Source organism: Grus americana, chromosome 3 (assembly GCF_028858705.1).
Source record: "Grus americana isolate bGruAme1 chromosome 3, bGruAme1.mat, whole genome shotgun sequence".
Lineage (NCBI taxonomy): Eukaryota > Metazoa > Chordata > Aves > Gruiformes > Gruidae > Grus > Grus americana.
In genome coordinates, this window is record NC_072854.1 from 98,468,644 (window position 1) to 98,484,661 (window position 16,018).

The window sequence follows — 16,018 nt, forward strand, 5'->3', positions numbered from 1 at the left end:
TAAAATAGTGAGCATTTTATTAAGAAACTTAGAAAGAAAAGTGAAAGATTTTTTTATTATTATTTATTTATCATAAAAGTTCCATAGTTTTTGAATTTGTCATAAAAGTTCTCTTTTCCAGAGAAAAGCAGAGACTATGTTTCTGGAGAGAAGGGCCATTATTTGTTCAGGTAATTAAATTACAAAAACCTAAATTTTCCTTTAAAAATTTAACATTTTACTGGGGAAAAAAATGAAAAAGGACAGTCCTTTTTAGCTAAAAATGTCTCAAAATAAGAATTTTAATCTGCTTTCCTATGAGGAGTATAGCACACTTGGATTAAGGCTTTATAGCAGATGTATGATACAAAAATGTTTTTGAAAGCATAACACAGACCTCATAAGATAGACATTATGGTTTGTAGGAAAAATGCCTAGACTTTACATTGGAAAACAAAACTCAGCATATGTCCACACCATTGCCAGATTTGCTCAGTCTTGCAAGTCAGGGGCAACTGTCTTCCAAAACTGATCTCAGTTTTGTATACTATATAAAAATATAAAATATAATATTTATGGTTGTTCATTTCCTATCTGACTTCACTTCATCAGTCAGCCAGCTTGACTTCAGATGAAACTTTTGATTCTTTTGCCTTCTTAACCACAAAGGCTTCATGGATCTGTAATTAAAAATGTATTTCCCTCGCTATGCTCTACAAAATATGTTAAGTATTTGACCAGATGCTGAAGACTGGCCATTTTGATCAAAGAGACGGAGAAATATCAGTAACAAAATATGGCAGTATTGGAATCTTTGGGAAGTCACAGTATACATGTTATAATTTGTACAGGAGAAGAGCTGTATGTCTAGCTCCTTAATGTATTTAACAAATTAGCAGACACGTAAGAAGAACAGAACTCACTGCCTTTTTTTTTTTTGTTTTACTCAATGTTTTATATTGAGTTATTCTGTATCATTATTTGAAGAAGCAGCACTGATTTAGTGCACTCAGTCTGATCAAGTTCTATGTTTCAGGGAAGGGTTGTTCACTTATCTTTTTAAATTTTATGCCTGGACATATAGGTCATGCACCAATAAAGGAGGATTTCATTGTAAATTTTTTCCCCCTAAGCCAAGAATCAGCAACACATAGAAGAAAAAACTCTCAAAAATACATATAAACTGAGATTCATAGGATCTAATTACTCATATTTGGTAATATTAATTTAAACTTTGCACCTAAGTCACACCCATATTCCCTCTTTTCCCCAAAAGAGGGTTTACAAAGTCAAAGTTTTTCTAAGATGAAAGCTTGAATATTTTGCCATGAAAAAGAAAGGGTAAATAACTATAAAAGTTCATGTCTTGAGCAATAATGTCAGTTGAGAAAGTTCATGAATCCTGGATACACTAACAATTTAGTTTTCACCTTCATTTTTTACTTTGATGATGAAATTAGAAGATTTCAGTGAAGGGTTGATGATTGCAATCAATACATAAATACTACTTGAAAAAACACTCGAAGTCAACACTGTCTGTTAAAATGTTTTCAAATAACTGGACCATTGTGGGCTTTAAATCAGTATACCTGATACACATTTGGGCTCAGGGCTACACAATCTTACAGAATAGTTGTTTTTTAAAACATGCTACATAAACAAGCTCCACCTGCATATTCTGAAATTTGGAACGATTTTTGACTCTCCTTTTTGTGTATTTCTGTAACCAGAAACATCAAAATATTTGTGCCAGTCCTGTGGTAGTTCCTCAGGCACAAATATTGTTGACTTAGGCTTTTGCTGGAGTAAGGAACTTAGGGCTGTTCCCATGCCTCAGTGCATGGTGTTTTCTCAAGGGTGCTGAATATAGCTGTTAGAATTCCTTCTCCTTGTTCCCATAAACATTAGCTGAAAACCCAACATTTTCTAATACTCTATGAATTAAATGTATATTCAGATTATTTCTGAATGAAATTATGAAAATTATCAACTTAGCACAGTGAAAGATACAAAGCAGTTCCAGGTAAAAGAGAAAAGATTATTGTCACAACACTGCCTGAGGAAGAAGTTTGAGGTTGAACAGAGTTTATTTTAGAATAAAAACCAGAAATTAAATCCTCCAGAGATTAGAAGTGGCATTCAGAGTCTTCCACATTAAGGTCACCAGTTCAAATCCAGTGTAGGTCACTTACCAAGTGGTCATTACCAAGTCATCATTGGTCAGCGAGCTGGTGATCTCATGGACAGGAATCCACGCCACTAAAACCTCTGCCACAATTGGAACCTTTGCTGGATATTTCACTGAAAAAAACAAGGACTAAGTTGAACACAGAGGCAGAACAATCCTTTCACCATAAGAGATGATGCCTCAAAAAACAGTAAGCTTGACTTAGGTGAAGGTTACTGTTCACATTCGTAACCAGTAATCAAGACAGAAAATATCTGGGTCATATTCCTTCTGACCTGTTTTAGTGTTGTGATGCCCAGATAAATGCCCAATAAACAAGTTATTCCTTACTCTTTCATCAGGGTAGTGATTTCTGTATTACTTGAAGAGAAGACGACCACATAATTATCCCCATATGGAACCCATTTCACCCTTTCTCCAAATGATAATTTTAGATGTTGATTTCATTGCCAAGAAGAATATTCAGTTCACAACTAGATGAAAATAGGTTTTCTAATAATACTTGACTTTTCACACTCTTATACACAAAAGATGCTCCAAACATTCATAGAGCCTTTCAGAATGTGTGCAAAGCAAGTGAAATGAAAATATCGGGACTTCGCATAGCTATCATTCTCAGGCTACAAAATGCACTGCAGAATTCACTCCTCCTCACAGCTCTCTATTTTAGAGCACCAGGTTAGTTTGGTATTTTACTGTACATTTGTGAAGATACAGACATAGAAGTATACATTCCTAACTGACTTCAGACTCTGGAAAGCTTGTAATGAGAGGGATGTATAGCTCTGATCACCTCACACACACTGCAGATCCCATTGCTGTATAGCCCAAGAAATAAAGCATTTTTCCCAGATTCTATTTTAAAAAAAAAAAATCTTACACAAGTTAGAGCCTCAGTATTTGTTTCAACAGTTAGGGCCTTGTTATAACATAAAAATACAAGTGGTTATACTGATTCAGACCAAGCATCTAGCTAATCAAATATTCTGTGGTCATAACTGGACACATAAGAAAGCATAGTAGAGTAAGTACAGAGGTTATTTTCTCTCCCCGTACTCTTCTACCTTGCAGCTGCTTTCAACTCAGAAGATTTTCTGAGCTTGTTATGATTTAATCTATTCAGGAACTCCGAGGGCCCTCTGTTTCAAATACTTGTCCAGTCTTCCCTTGGACCCACGTACATCTCTTATGTCTGCAATCTCCTATGGTGTTCTACAGGACAACCACTTGGTTATGAAGAGCTCTCTCCTCCAGGTGAATTACCTACTTTTGATTTGAACTAGGCTCCTATCAGCTTCATTTGTTGGCCCTCAGTTTTCACACTGGAGAAAACTGTGATCAGTTTTGATGACTACCAAATCTCCTGTGGTGGTTTAATCTTGGCTGGATGCCAGGTGTCCATCAAGCCACTCTATTGCTCCCCTCCTCAGCAGGACAGGGAGGGGAGAAAAATAAGATGGAAAAAACAACCTCAAACTCATGGGTCAAGATAAAGGCAGTTTAAAACAAAGGGTAGATTTAGATTAGGTATTAGGAAGAAATTCTTCACTGCGAGGGTAGTGAAGGGCTGAAACAGGTTGCCCAGAGAAGCTGTGGATGCCCCCTCCCTGGAAGTGTTCAAGGCCAGGTTGGATGGGGCTTTGGGCAACCTGGTCTAGTGGAGGGTGTCCCTGCCCATGGCAGGGGGGTTGGGACTAGATGGTCTTTAAGGTCCCTTCCAACCCAAACCATTCTATGATTCTATGAAAAGCAAAAGGGCGTGTGCAGAAGCAAAGCAAAAGCAAAGCCAAAAGATTATTCTCTACTTGCCATCATCAGGTGATGTCTGGCCACCTCCTAGTAAGCAGGCCTTCAGTACACATAGCAGTTGCTCTAGAAGACAAATGTTGCAAAAACGAATGCCCCCACCTCCTCCCCCTATCTCTCAGCTTCTTATTGCTGAGCAGACGTCATATGGTACGGAACAGGCCTTTGGTCATTTTGGGTCAGCTGTCCTGGCTGTGTCCCCTCTCAAGATCTTGGCCACCCCCAGCCTGCTGCTGAGGGGAGAAGAAATGTAGGAGAGAGCGCCTTGGTGTTGTGCCAGCACTGCTCAGTAGTAGCCAAAACACTGGTGTGTTATCAATGCCTTGCTAGCTACCAATGCACAGCACAGCACTACGGGGGCTGCTATGGGGAAAATTAACTTCATCTCAGCCCGACCCAATACATGTCCTAATGCTGCTCATGATTTTGTAGACCTCTTTTGTATCCTTCCTGAAGCCGGAGGAGCCTTCTCAATCACTCTTCCTATGCAAGCTGCTCTGGTCATCCCTGCTTCTCTTCCCATCTGCCTTCTTGAGTTCTAATATAATCTTTTTCAGATAGGGAGGCTATAACTGCACACATCATTCAGGTTGTGAATGAACTGTGCATAATGGTGTTTTCAGGTTTGGGGTTTTTTTTTTGTTTGGTTTTGGTTTTTTTGGTTGTGGGGTTGGTTTTTTTTCATTCCTAAAGGACCTTAACCTTTTGCTTTCTTGCTAAACTGCTGCTAAGCACTGAGCTGATGTTTTGGTGTCTATCACAGCATCAAGGTGTCACTCCTGAGCAGTTGCAGTCAGTTCAGAGTCCACTCTTTTATCTGTGAAAAATTAATTTTACTGTGGCCCACACTACCTCACTGGAGCACTTCAACCAAGAAGTTACAGTTTCCAGTAGTTTAGTCCAGTTTGAACACATGGACAAATGAAAAATAAAACTGCAATTTAAAAATGGATTGCTAACAAAATAAAACCAGTAGCAGGAAAGCTTGAAAGATAGACTTTTGAGGCTGTCTGCAATCCTTTATTCTGCCTGTCAGCAGTGATTCTGGAGCAATGGTAACAACTCTGAGCTTGGCCATACAGGAGACATAAGTGCTGCACTGGGATTTTAACATCTATGGAAAAATATAATTCCAGAGTTGTACATCCAAGAACATTTTCAGTTATGCGTTACAGTTGTGTTTGTCCATTTCCATGACAGATAATAGGAAATAAGGACTTCTCATTATCTTACCTAGTTGACAATAACAAAGAAATTACTGCGTTTCACTGTGCAGTACAAACTAGGAGTCACTATTACTGGCACTGGTAAGGAGGAGGAATATGAAGGTTGAAAGATGAAGCACTTATCTAAAGTTCCCAAGAAATTTAGCCTGAGCCTGGGGCTTAAAAAAGCCACGCTCACATTTCTGTGAAGAAAGGTTTTGTAGCAGCTGGGGACTTTTGGCAGATTAGTTGCAAATCTTAAAGATCAATTGAAATTTACTGAAATTTGAAATAGTATATTTGTCTTTTAAGAGTTGGCTATTTTGGCTATTGCAATATTTCTATTAAATTCTATTTGAGTGGAAGGGCGGTTTTGTTTCTAAGGCCTTTGACTGGCTTTCAGAAAAAAAATAAGCTAGCACTCAAATTCATTTGGTGTGATCTGGGGCCAGTTATTCAAATTCATTACTCCTCAGCTTTACATGTGATCTAGGGACAATAAAAAGACTTTTCTTTTTTATATGTGGGTTTGTCTCACAATATGTGACTGACTGCATTACAGCTTTTCTAGCAAAAGTTTGTCCATAGAGCTTGCATTTCATAATTATGATCTTAGTTGTCATCTTTTCAGCTCAATTCCTCTTTCTACTCATTTCTACGCTGCCAAGAACACAGAGCCTGAGTTTCTGTGCACAAGTACCACATGTGGCTAGTTTTAAGTGTTCTCTTCCTGTAATGTTGGAATGACTACAAAACCTGCCTTTTCATTTCTTGTCTGTGCCTTCGGTAGACTCCACAGATGCCTCCTCAAAGCCAAAATGGACACCAGATTAAGACAGGTTTAATCCACAAAATAAACAAAATAAAGCTGCTTATAGACATTTACATAAAGTGAGTGATTTATAGAATGATGAGAATCTCTTTCAGTGCTCAAGATGTCTGCTGTTTTTTACATGTATTTGAACCAGAGGTAATAGGTCATGTCCAAGAGTGGGTCTAAGCCACATGGCAAGAGCATAAAGGCAGTTTCACAACAGGGAATTCAAACATTATCTCCTATCTACACTGGCAGTGACTACTGTAGTAAGATTCTCCCTTGATTCTATCCCCATACAGAGCAGCTATTTTAATATCATAAGCATACCCAACACATTTTTAAAATCTATAAAACCAAGTAAGAAAATTGAAAGCTCCTTTTAGAAGGAGCTCAGTAAAAGGAAACTTCATCAACAGGTCTTACAAAGTGTCATGACACACATTGCCTTTCTGGGGGAATAAAAAGCTGCAAAAATGCCTGCATAATGCCCATTTCCCAGCTCTGCTACAGGCTCATGCCATCAGAAGCACCACAGTTTATGTCTTGTCCTAAAAGATGTCAAGTGAGAGTCCAGCCGTGGATGAATTCTCTACGTACACAAAAGTCTCACTTCCTGTCCTCCCTCCTTCCTTCGTCATTTGCCAGGCGTTCAGCAGAGAATACATTTATACCTTTTCTAACTGAACTTTCTGGGACTGAAGGATGGTACAGGCTGCAAACCTGGCGCACTGCCCATCCTACACACTCCTCTGCAGAGCCCTGTAAAGGATCCAAGCAAGGAAAAGCCAAAACAAATCAACAAAACAAAATATTTTCCTTCTAATGTCTCATTGAAGCAGTGGGCTTAACAAAACTTCAGACGGTACTTACCTCAGAATTCTTACTCAGACCACCTAATATTTTCTCTGGAAAAAAGCAAATGTTTCTGAGCCCGGCCAAACTAATCCTGAAATACAGGAGAGACAACCAGTGCACCTTGGGTGATTGCTAACAATTCCTTTCTTCCTAATCTGAAAAGTTAATCTCTAGGCTGAGGCAGGGCTCTCTACCAACATGACACAGGCTAAGGACCAGCTTGTAACCTCCTTTTCATGTTGGCTCACGGGCTTGTTTAGTCAATGTTGTCATGTATTAGTTACTTAAAGAAATGAAACCTGTGCTCTAGTGTTCTTTTCTAGGAAAGCATTCCCAGATGCCTGCAATTCTGGGTATCAAATGCTAGTAAAGGTATGCAAAACTGACACTGAATGAAGCCTTTAAAGATCATAATGATGCTAACCAAACACAGCTTACCTGGCAGGCAGGACCCTCAGTGCCCTCAGTACACAGCAAATGGCAAAGCATTATTTTTGTAATACAAAGTACTGCATGAAAAACAGTCAGCTCACATGACTGTTGCTATGTAAGAACAAAATCCAGATGGGTTCCCTCTGGATCCGGGTTTTGCACAAAACCAGATTGTGTTGGAAATAGATCATCTCCATCAGACCTTCCACAGTGCTACGACTTCTTTTTATTTGGGTTACATATTTCCTGAGCCTTCAAAAATATTACTCACCAGCAAAACCAGCATGCTAAATAGTCACATTTATTCAGTGGATAGTTGTATCACATTGGCAAGCAATCGTTCATCATCAGTCTTTAGCTCGCACAAAACAACAGCCCTGTACGATGTGGAGAGTTTTCAGAAGTTTCTTACTTCACTCAAGCTGTTATCATGACAGAATCTTGATCCAAGATATTTTGGGTCTCAAAGGGTCTGTTAGGGAAGACTCAGTTGGGCGTCAGCAGTGTTATCTATCTCCCATCATTGTTTTTGGCTGGGCCGCCTAATCATAGGACTGAACTTTCCCATTGTAAGTACTTTGGCTGCGAGATACCCATCAGATGTTTTCACAGCTCCCATGTTAGCCATAAACTAGACCAATATAACACAGTCAGGAAGATAGACTGAAGCTACAGAGTCTCGTGACACCCACTAACGCTCTGGCACTGGTTTTGTTCAGACACAGAACGGATGGTCCATCATGTTCAGGAATGGACAAGAAACTTTTAACTAGCTTACGATGACCACCAATATTGGCAAAATACATCCATGCGGCTCCATATAGTAACATTTACAAATTACTCCCCAGAATACCACAGACTATGCAGCCTGTCCAGCTTCACCTCTGAAATGCCTATTTCCCAGCTGGTTTTGGTAGTGACTCACTCATGAGTATTACAGCTCATCATGGATAAAATGAGGCTTGGGCGAATCCCAATGGCTGGTTCTTTCTCTCACAGAATAATTAGGACACAAGCCAGTCCTCCTCATGCACACCAGCTGCGTGCTCCTTAGCCATTGCTAAGCAGACAGATGCATAATCTGGAACTGGTAGCTGCTGTCAGTCAGCTGGCTGTTATTACGTCAGGCACAGGACAATCTCCAGGACATTTTGCGTGGCAAGGGGCTCTCAAAAGAACTTCTTGACTGTGCCACATGTGCAGAAGTCAAGCAGAGAGAAGCCAAAATAAAATAAATAAACAAAAAAGAACAAGTTCAGTTTTCTACTAAATAACATGCCACTGAAGCGTGCATAACAAAAGTTTGTAAAACCCTTACATCCGAGTTCTCGCACACAGTTGCCTAGCAGAAAACAAAGTCCCTGAGCCCACCCAAGAGGCTCCTCTTCCTCAAGCCTGAAAGACTGCAAGTCACCACCTGTGGAAACCAATGTCACTTCGATGACCACCCTCCTTTTGCTGAGCTTCCTCTTCCTATCTAATTATTCTAGATCTGGAGCAGGAGCGGGCTTCTCCAGGCTTATGCCAGACAGTTTGTGTTGTCATACCTGCAACGATCAGACCCTCGCACCTTTGCAAGATTCAGCACAAGTAAAAGGATTCGCAGCGTGAACAGATGCGGAGCAGCTGACGCCGTAGGTGTTAACACGGGCCCTGCTCTCTGGGCAGAAAGACACACCGCATATGGACCATCCCTTACGGGGGGATCCTTCACCTGGCCAGAACTGTAATGCCAGAGCCAAGAAAGTACATACATAAAGAAATAGCTCAGTTACTGTCTAGGAAATATAGTTAGTTAATCAAGATGACATTTCTGTTTTGGATCTTGTCATCATAGCGTCAGTATTACAGTGAACAAGCTTCTCAAAAAACCTCCGTTTACAACTAGGTATCTAATAAAGGTGATTTACAAACTGCCTGGCACCCATCAGTCTTTTCACACGTAAAAGAACTCAGCATGCACTTCTTTTTAAAATCTGCCTTTGTATTTTGGGAGTTTCCTTTGATATCCTAGTCCAAAGGGTGTGGCTGCGTGTGGAGCTCTAAGTACTGCTGGTTCTACAGTATCTTTTATATTCCCCAGATGAAGATCTCTATATTTCAGAAATGACATAACATACTGAATATCAGCAAAATAAATGACTCATTTCAATTCACTTTGAGAGTTAACAGGCAGACTTTAAAATTCAGCACATATACATAACCCCTGATAGCTAAAATAATCTGTCAAAATGTCATTTATAAGGCAGTTAATCTTCCAGGGAATATTAAGTTTAAGGCATATTTAATAACAATCTTTTTTAGACAATCTGAACAGTACAGTTTGCATGAACTTTTTAAAACTCTTCATCTCTTAGAAATAAACTTTGTAGAGAGAAATACTTCTTTTACACCACCAGCCCCCCCCCAAAAAAAAACCCAAACCAAAAAACAAAAACTCAAAAAACTTAACCTTCCTCAGAGAAGAATCATGAGGTGATAAAACTATAAACAGTCTGGTCATGGAGATCAGGTTTTTTTGTTGTTTTGTTTTTTTTTTTTTTTTCTTTTCTCTCTCTCTCCTGTCTGGAAAGAGCGACTTCCAGGATTCAGTAAAATGTTATGGACCTACATATGTATCTAGATATCATTTCAACCTGGAACACTGGAAAAAAACTACAGTTGGGAACTTGAACCAGCACAACAATGGCTGTGGTGATTTAGTTTCCTTTTAATTAGAGCAGGTTGGAAAAATTCTTATCAAATAGTGTTTCACTGGAATTTGTTGATTTGGCCGATTTAGAACTCTTCGCAGACGTGGTTTAATTTCAAAGACGGTCTGACAGACCCTAGGCAGGCTCCAACATGAGCCTCACTGCCAGGCAGGTTTTAAAACTTGGGTTCTTGTTGGCTACCTCATCCAGCTTGTTGGCAGCCCGCACAGCAGGCTGCTGGGCACCTGTATTTGCAGGGTCTCGAGACGACCAGCTGTCCTTCCCCAAAACAGTGCAAGAGCTCTGTCCCCACTAATAGAATATTCCAAATGTTTTCCTTCTATTTCTTCAATTAGAACAAACACCAATATCAAATTAAAAAACAAACAAACAAACAAACAACAAAAAAAGTCCCCAGAAAAACAAACAAAACCCCCCACAAAACTGAGAAAAAGAATTGCTATTTTTATCTCTGATTCCAATATCAAGGAACATAAGTAAAACATTAAAATTCCGCTTGGTGGGAACTACTTCATATAAGGACTGTCATCATTAATAAACATAAAACAGATAATGTGTAAAAAAAAATGTGTTCAACAGAGGCTGCTTTTTGTTGATGTATTTTCACATCATGCCTTTGTAAAATATCACAATAGGATCCTGATTCCTTGGTCAAAATGCAAAATGAAATCAGTAACACTACAGAAAAAAGGGAAATCATGACCACACCTTCCTTCATGGTGTTTGGACATTAAAGATAAAACCAAAGTCCTATTAATTATCATTAATATATATGCAGTACCCTCAAGTCCAAACTGACATGATACCCTCATTCTATTACACTTCATAATTCTCTATCACAGAGAGTACTAAATTAGATTAGATGAAAACAAAGAATGGAAAAAAAAACAGAACCACAGGCTGAGGTGATGTAAATGCTGAAGTGAAATGCTGCCCAGATTTCAATTTGAATTTATGCATATAAAAAAAATTCAGTGATTGCAGAAGTTCCTCTTTTGTTTGTAACTGTTGTGGGACACTCTAGACACAGAATTTTTTCCTGTACATCTCTTTGCACTGAGCTCCTGCATTTTTGAAATTTTGAAAAGTTAAAGGACAGCGGAGAATTTGCACCTGTGCAAACAACCTGAGTCAGTTTTTTAAATCCTGATTGCCACCTGGCACTCGCAAAAAGAAAAAGAAAACACCAGCACCAAATCATAAGCTTTTGGCTTTTTGTCTTTGAGGAAAGATAAATTCATTTTTCAGACTGATTTAACGTTTTATACCCTCTGCCTACCTTCCATGCCTGTAAAATTGTGTGTTACTAAGTTGTTAGTATGGTCCTTCCTACAAGAAATGAAGATGCCAGGAAAACTGAGCTCCTGCCGTCATCTGTAAAGTATTGCCCATCAAACACATCCAGCGGAACAGGGCCCTAGATATGCCTTTTTCTTTGCCTATCTAGCCTTTTCATTTTTTTTCTCCACTGAAACTGTTCCCAGTGGGAATAAAAATGGTTCCCATCCAGAAAACAGAACTGGTGTTGAAAGTTCAACCTTACTTTCAGTTCCAGCCACCAACAGCAATGAATTTCATTTGAACTGGTTTTGGGGTTTTTTTCTTTTCTTTTTTTAACAAGCAGAACAATTTCAATGCTTACAGAAGGTGACAGTAGCAGTGTTGGAAGACATTCCGATACTAGCAGCCTCTGGGAAAGCTTTGTAAATACCAAGAATCCTTCTCAGTACGCAGGTCAGTGTCAGCCCCGGTCAGCTGAGCTTGGAGCCCAACATCTGGGCTTTCCTCACACCTCTTCAGCCCTGGGCAGTACCTGGTAAAATTATGGAGAAAATTATGCTGGAAGTTATTGGAAAAACACCTGAAGGACAACGCAGTCATTGGTCACAGCCAACACGGGTTTGTGAGAGGAAGGGTCTGTTTAACTAACTTAGTTTCCTTTTATGACAACGTCACCCATCTAGTTGACCAAGGGAAGCCAGTTGATGTCATTTTTTTAGATTTCAGTAAAGCTTTCAATACTGTCTCTCACAGTATCCTTCTGGATAAAATGTCCAGCATACAGTTTGACAAAAACACAGTGCAATGGGTGAGCAACTGGCTGACAGGTCGGGCCCAAATAGTTAAACAGGGTTACATCAGGCTGGCGGCCAGTCACTAGTGGGGTTCCCCAGGGCTCCATTTTAGGGCCAGTTCTTTTTAATGTTTTCATAAACTACTTGGATGTAGGACTAGAAGGTGTTGTGAGCAAGTTTGCAGATGACACCAGATTGGGAGGAGCTGTTGATCCCGTCAAGGGTGGAGAGGCCTTGCAGAGAGACCTGGACAGATTGGAGAACTGGGCAATCACCAGCTGCATGAGGTTTAACAAGGGCAAGTGCCGGATTCTGCACCTAGGAAGGGGCAACCTGGCTATACATACAGACTGGGCAATGAGACGCTGGAGACCAGCCATGTTAAAAGGGACTTGGGGGTCTTGGTCAACAGCAAATTGAACATGAGTCGCCAGTGTGCCCAGGCTGCCAGGAAGGCCAACTGTATCCTGGGGTGTATCAAGCACGGCATTGCTAGTGGGTTTAGGGAAGTGATTGTCCCACTCTACACTGCGCTGGTGCGGCCTCACCTCGAGTACTGTGTGCAGTTTTGGATGCCACGGTGCAAAAAGGACGTAAAACTATTGGAAAGCATCCAAAGGAGGGAAACAAAGATGGTGAAGGGTCTAGAGGGGAAGACGTATGAGGAGAGGCTGAAGTCCCTTGGTTTGTTCAGCCTAGAGAAGAGGAGACTGAGAGGAGACCTCATCGCGGCCTACAGCTTCCTTATGAGGGGGAGCAAAGGGGCAGGCGCTGATCTCCTCCCTCTGGTGACCAGTGATAGAACCTGAGGGAACAGCCTGAAGCTGCAACAGGGGAGGTTTAGGCTGGATATCAGGAAAAGGTTCTTCACTGAGAGGGTGGTCAGGCACTGGAACAGGCTCCCCAGGGAAGCGGTCACAGCACTGAGCTTGACTGAGTTCAAGAAGCGTCTGGACAACGCTCTCAGTCATATGCCCTGATTCAGCTGGTCCTGTGTGGAGCCAGGAGTTGGACTCGATGATCCCTTCCAACTCAGGATATTCTATGATTCTATGGGCAGTCTTCTCCAGTGCTCACACAATAGCAATGCTGCATTAGATACTGGCTGGTCCCATTTCATACAAGACTGCAAACAGTGCTTCAGTCATGATCCTGAAATGGCATGTAGCCATAGTAACCCTGGATTCAGTCTAGATCCTAAATAAGCATTATAGGTCTTCTCCAGGTAATGTTATTCCAAATGGTTTATACTGCAATAGGTTTCATGGAAATGAAATGAGTTAATCCATCAGCTTTCTGTATACCCACCCTGTACAGCCCCTCTGGAAGTATCTCAGTGCAAATGTTGGACTTTTCATCCTGCCTATGTCCTATCATGTCCTACAAATTTTATCTGACTTCACTAGATCTTGCGTGAGAAACCTTGATTTCTAAATTTAAAGCAGCATTTCAGGAACTACTGAATGTTCGTAGTGTCATAGTTAAGCTTTTATCCCCAGAATTGCTTGTCTGTGAGGTGTGTCAGAAGCTTTTATTTATAACTCATAACTAATAATACTGAAAGTGGATTCAAGAACTCCAGGTTTAGTCACATGCCTGTCTCAGATATCCTGCCATAGTTTCATTATTCCTGTACGCTACAGAATAGCTTCTAAGTTGTACTTTTTTTCCCATGTCACAGAATCTGACAAGAAAGGTAAAAATGCTATAATTTAAATTCTTAACAGAAAGAAATTAATTAATCAAGATAGTCTTTTGAGGCAAAGATTTTTTTCCTTCAATGCTCCTGTGGTTTTCATTGGGAAACTATCCATCCTCTTGCAAGCTAGCATGAATAATTAGAAAACTATAGTTCCCTGGAAGCCTCCTCTCTTTTAATTCTAGTATTCTTAATTTCTGCATGAATGGGAGGAAGAAGTTTGCTAAAACTGCTGGTATCTGAATCATTATCCACAAATACAAGCAACATTCTTCCCTCTGTCTCAAATGGATGTAGGTCTTTCTACTGACTCAAAATAAAGAATTATGTAAAAAAATATTCATTCTTGAACATGCCAGAGTGAATTCAGAATAATAAGAAATGATCTTTTCTTTGACAACAAAGAATTGGGGTTTTGGGGCCTGGAAAGGATTCCTGGGTGTTAGAATCCAATACACTCATACTATAGACAACTACATCATATATTTCCTTTCCCCCTATTTCAGTATCATAATGAAAAAAAATTTAGATCTCATTGGAAACATGCTGAGGTGGAAGTAGTCCTAATGTTCTGATGGTATCTAGAGGACCTCCATGAAATTATCCACTACATCACTACATAGCTGTCATATATGCAGAGAGTGACAGACATGTCAAGCCTGGTAGATTTTCCTTTATGGAGACAAAGCAGTACAGTATGGGAGAAAGCAGCATGATTTTTAGATAGGGAATTGTATATAGTTGAATCGACATCTCTTGGTGTTAAGGTAAGATTTACTTACATTTAATGGCTCTGGTTTTGCCACTGTTATTTCCATGTGTCATCATAATGCACATAAATGGTCCAACTAAGTCCATTACAATTCCGCAGGTGCATATGTTCGACCAAACTGGACTCTGTACACGTAAGAAGAGTGATTTATAGTTTTAATTTTAATTGTATTTAGTGGCCAAGAGACAATATTTCAGTATGATGGAATTGTGCTACATCACTCTGGTCCTTACCGTTTCTAAACTTCCCCAAGTTTGGTGGAGTTGGCGCTGCACTGAGCTTTGCCTTTCTCCTGCAGAAAAGTGGTCATGTAATTATACTGCATACTAGGGTTGTTTTTTGGTTTTGTTTTGTTTTTTTTGTAGGGGAGGAATGCATATGCAAACCAAGGTGATGCATGTATTTTAACAATCTATTTAAGAATGAGAGTCATGCTACTGATATTAATCATGTGATCATCAGAACTGGGAGGGACAATGATGAAAATGTCGCTAGCTCTTCAGATCCCTGCCTCTTCTTTCCCTCACTTCACCTCTTAGAAGAGGTTCTTATCAGGGACTGGCAGACTATTTACACTCTCTCTATTCACATGACAGTGAGATTATATCTCTAGCAAAAGAGCCAGAAAGTTTATATGTATTTATTTCTGTACCTGCCAATGATTTTTAGTCTGATCAGCTGCATTTTAGCCTGATCACATTCTGTACTTAAGTTTCCAACCTCTTTTCCCTTATTCAGAGTTTATTTAGGGAACAATTACATGGCAGAAGGGCTCTATCAAGATTCAGAACTGATTAATATACTTTTTTATAGTTTTGACAAACATAATCCAAATATCTAGGGTCAGCCCTTCCTTTGTTATTGAAGGAAATGACACAAGAGAACGGTACCCCTGCTCTTTGATGCACTTTCCCAGAAGGGGAAAGTGTGCTTGAAATTACTAGTGCTGCCTGATGTACTTTTCAAGTGTGCATCAATGTTCTTTTCTGAAATAACGTTTGAAGTTTTCCTTGGGTTTTTAGATTGCCATAGGCATTGAAAAATGCTGTAGGAAGGCATATTTGCCTGTATGCCATGCTTTATGTACTGGCTAGACTACCTTGTGTAAGTTCCTGTCAAGAATGATTATTTTTGGGAAACTAGGGTTAAAATGAACTCTTACTTATTGCAGCACAACGTAGAAAGAACATAAGAGCAGATTCAAAAGTAGATACTGAAAATTCACACCTACAGGGGCGGTCAGTCACTATTTCATTCGGACATCAGTCAGGGAAGGCAGCAGAGAGCCTTTACATGAACTTCAGTGTCTGTGGGATCTGCCCTAATACCTTGAATTCCATACAATATCTTTATACGCAGGGTGCATATGGGTTAACACATCTTAAACCATCCTTTGCACTTTTCTTGGATTCTTTTGCCTGCCACCCCCCACCCCCAATCTCCCCAGATATAGAAAGGTCCTTAGACTAACTTACC

At 39.9% G+C, this 16,018-nt stretch overlaps 2 long non-coding RNA genes across 2 annotated transcripts in view; both read right to left on the minus strand.

Moving 5' to 3' along the window:
• The window catches only part of LOC129204444 (uncharacterized), a 57,908-nt gene extending 50,950 nt beyond the window's left edge, over window positions 1-6,958 (minus strand). Inside the window, exons 1-2 of the long non-coding RNA XR_008576394.1 lie at window positions 6,866-6,958; window positions 2,172-2,280 (exon numbers count right to left, since the gene is read on the minus strand). This is a non-coding gene — a long non-coding RNA (uncharacterized LOC129204444). The remainder of the gene's footprint in view (window positions 1-2,171; window positions 2,281-6,865) is intronic.
• A 4,685-nt stretch (window positions 6,959-11,643) lies between these two features.
• Window positions 11,644-16,018, minus strand: part of LOC129204443 (uncharacterized) — a 90,563-nt gene continuing 86,188 nt past the window's right edge. Inside the window, exons 2-3 of the long non-coding RNA XR_008576393.1 lie at window positions 14,553-14,667; window positions 11,644-11,809 (exon numbers count right to left, since the gene is read on the minus strand). This is a non-coding gene — a long non-coding RNA (uncharacterized LOC129204443). The remainder of the gene's footprint in view (window positions 11,810-14,552; window positions 14,668-16,018) is intronic.